The sequence below is a fragment of the Mustela putorius genome, unplaced genomic scaffold (genome assembly GCF_011764305.1).
Source record: "Mustela putorius furo isolate JIRA1106 unplaced genomic scaffold, ASM1176430v1.1 tig00537227_pilon_pilon_pilon, whole genome shotgun sequence".
NCBI classification, from domain to species: Eukaryota; Metazoa; Chordata; class Mammalia; order Carnivora; family Mustelidae; genus Mustela; species Mustela putorius.
In genome coordinates, this window is record NW_025422368.1 from 33,432,709 (window position 1) to 33,436,621 (window position 3,913).

General features: G+C 34.7%; 1 non-coding gene across 1 annotated transcript; it reads left to right on the plus strand.

Annotated features, from left to right (window-relative positions):
• Positions 1-3,310: 3,310 nt before the first annotated feature.
• On the plus strand, positions 3,311-3,413 carry LOC123390077. The gene has a single exon (XR_006604721.1). It is a non-coding gene; the product is annotated as a U6 spliceosomal RNA (small nuclear RNA).
• Positions 3,414-3,913: the final 500 nt, after the last annotated feature.

Sequence of the window (3,913 nt, forward strand, 5' to 3'; positions counted from 1 at the left end):
CTTGGACCCAGAAGGCTTTTTCTTTTTTTTTTTTTTTACTTTATTGTAGTTATTGATAGTATTGTATTTTCTATTTGAGAATAGTTAACACATAATGTTACATTAGTTTCAGATTTACAACTAAGTGATTTTATAATTTTATACATTATAGCACAAATGTAGCTACCATCTGTCCTATTATATCACTATTACAATATCATTAACTGTATTCCCAGTGCTCTGCTTTTTATTCCTGTGACTTACTCATTCCATAACTGGAAGCCTATATCTCCTTCTCTTCTCTCACCCATTTCGCTCACTCCCCATGCATCCCTTTCTCTCTGGCAACAACGTTTGTTCTCTAAAGTTCTGTTTCTGCTTTTTATTTATTCTTCTTTTTAAAGATTCCATTTATGAGTGGAATCATGTGATATTTCACTTAGCATGAAACCCTCTAGGTCCATTCTTGTTGTCACAAATGGCTCAGTTTCATCCTTTTAATGGCTGTGTAATATTCCATTATATATTTTATATGTTTTATATATATGTATATATACATATATATATGTATATATAGCATTTTCCTTGTCCATTGTCTACTAATGGACATTTAGGTCTCTTCCATGTCTTGGCTTTTGTAAACAATGCTGCGATAAACAGAGGGGTGCATATATCTTTTCCAGTTAGTGTTTTCATTTTCCCTGGGTAAATACCAAGTAATGGAATTATTGGGTCATATGGAATTTCTATTTTTAATTTTTGGAGGAACTTTCATACTGTTTTCTACAGTGGCTGTCACAATTACATTCCCACCAGCAGTGCCCCAGGGTCCTTTTTCTCCACATCCTTGCCAACACTTCTTTCTTGTCTTCTTTTTTTTTTTTAAAGATTTATTTTATTTATTTATTTGACAGACAGAGATCACAAGTTGCGAGAGGCAGGCAGAGAGAGAGAGGAGAAAGCAGGCTTCCTGCAGAGCAGAGAGCCTGATGCGGGACTTGATCCCAGGACCCTGGGATCATGACCTGAGCTGAAAGCAGCGGCTTAATCCACTGAACCACCCAGGCGCCCCTCTTCCTTGTCTTCTTGACTTTAGGCACTCTAACAGGTATAGGGTGATATGCCATTGTGGTTTTGATTTCTATTTCCCAGATGATTGGTGAGGTTGAGCATTTTTTCACATTGTCTGTTGGACATCTGGATATCTTCTTTAGAAAAATGTCTATTCAGGTCCTCTGGCCATTTTTTTCAGATTATGGGGGGGGCGGTGTTCAGCTGTGTAAATTCTTTAAATATTTTGGATATCAATCCCTTATCAGATATATCATTTTCAAATATCTTCTGTCATTCAATAGGTTATACTTCTGCTTTGTTGATGGTTTCCTTTGCTATGCAAAAGCTTGTTATTTTGATGTAGTTCCAATGGTTTATTTTTGTTTTTGTTTCCCTTGCCTTAGGAGATATATCTAGAAAAAGCTGCTATGGCTGATGCCAGAGAAATTGCTACCTGTGTTTTCTTCTAGGATTTCTATGGTTTCAGGCATCACATTTAGATCTTTAATCCATTTTGAGTTTATTTTTGTGTACGGTTTTAGAAAGTAGTTTAGTTTTATTCTTTCTCATGTACTTGTCTAGTTTTTCCAACAGCACCATTTATTGAAAAGACTGTCTTTTCCCCATTTTATGTTCTTGCCTCCTTTTTCATAGATTAATTGGCCATATAAATGTGGATTTATGTCTTCCCAGACATAAATGTCTATGTCTATTCTGTTCTTTTGATCTGTGTGTCTGTTTTTGTGCCTGGACCATATTGTTTTGATAACTACAGCTTTGTTGTATATCTTGAAATCTGTAATTGTGATATCTCCAACTTTGTTCTTTCTCAGGATTGCTTTGGCTATTTGGGTTCCTGTGATTCCAAACAAATTCAGTATTATTTGTTCTAGTTTTGTGAAAAAATGCTGTTGATATTTTGATAGGGATTGCATTGAATCTGCATATTGTTCTAAGTAATATGGACATTTTGACATTAATTCTTCCAATTCATAAGCATAGAATATCTATTTATTTGTATCGTCTTCAGTTTCTTTCATCAATATTTTATGGTTTTCAAAGTACAGGTCTCTCACCTCCTTGGTTAAGTTTATTTCCAAGTATTTCATTCTTTCTGCTGTAATTGTAAATGGGATTGCTTTTTCAATTTCTCTTCTGGCAACTTTATTGTTAGTATGTACAAACATTACCAATTTCTGGGTACTAATTTTTTGTCCTGCCGCTTAATAAATTTGTTTATTACTTCTACTAGTTTTTTGGTGGAAACTTTAGAATTTTCTCTTTTCCATGTTATCTGCAAATAGTGACAGTTTAACGTCTATCAATACAGATGCCTCTTTTCCTTTTTCTTGTCTGATTGACTATGGCTAGGACTTCTAGTGTTATGTGAATAAAAGTTATGAGTGTGAACTTCCTTGTTTTGTTTCTGACCCTACAGAGAAAACTCTCAGTTTTCCACCATTGAGAACGATGTTGGCTATGGGTTTTCGGTATATGACCTTTATTATGTTAACATATGTTCCCACTAACCCTGTTTTGTTGAGAGTTTTTATCATGAATGGATGTTGAATCATGCCAAACACTTCTTCTGCATCTATTGAAATGATCATATTTTATCCTTCATTTTGTTCATGTGGTGTATGATGTTGATTGATTTGCAAATATTGAATCATCCTTGCATCCCAGGAATAAATCTCACCTGGTCATGATAAATCATTTTTAATATATTGTTTTATGCATTTTACTAATATTTTGTTGAGGATTTTTGCTTCTATGTTCATCAGGGATATTGGCCTGTAGTTTTCTTTTTTTGTAGTGTCTTTGGTTTTGGTATCAGGATAATGCTGGCTTCATAGAATGAATTTGGAGACCTTCCTTTCTCTTCTATTTTTTGGAATAGTTTGAAAAGAATAGGTATTAACTCTTCTTTAAATGTCTGGTAGAATTCAGTTGTGAATCCCTCTGATCCTGGACATTTTTTTTATAGTTTTTATTTTTATTATTACTTATTCAATTTTGTTACTTGTAATCCATCTGTTCAGATTTTCTATTTCTTTTTTATTCAGTTTTGAAAGATTTTAGGGGCATCTGGGTGTCTCAGTGAGGTAAGCATTGCCTTCAGCTATGGTCATGATCCTGGGGTCTTGGGATTGAGCCCCACATCAGGCTCTCTGCTCAGCAGGAACATGTTTCTCCCTCTCCCTAACCCCAGCGTGCTTTCTTTCTCTCTCTCTCTCAAATACATAAATGAAATCTTAGGGGGGAAAAAAAGGATGTTTGCGTGTTTCATGCTCACTACTAAAATTAGAATGACCAAGAAAAGATTAGCATGGTCCCTGCACAGAGATAACATACAAATCCACAAAAGACTGTATTTTTCTAAGAATTTACCCATTTCTTCTAGGTTGTCCAGTTTGTTGGCATATAAATTTTTTATTAATTATTTTAATTAACATATAATGTATTATTTGCCCCAGGGTTATAGGTCTGTGAATCGTGAGGCTTACACATTTTACATAAATAAATACCCTCCCCAATGTACAAAACCCAACCACTCTCTCCACACACCCCCTCCCCCCAGCAACCCTCTGTTTGTTTTGTGAGATTAAGAGTCTCTTATGGTTTGTTTCCCTCCCAATCCCATCTTGTTTCATTTTTTCCTTCCCTATCCCCAAACCCCCCACTCTGCCTCTCAAATTCCTTATACCAGGGAGATCATATGATAATTGTCTTTCTTTGATTGACTTTGCTTGGCATAATACCCTCTAGTTCCATCCACGTTGTTGCAAATGGCAAGCTTTCATTTCTTTTGATGGCTGCATAATATATATATATATATATATATATATATATATATATATCACATCTTCTTTATCTTCTT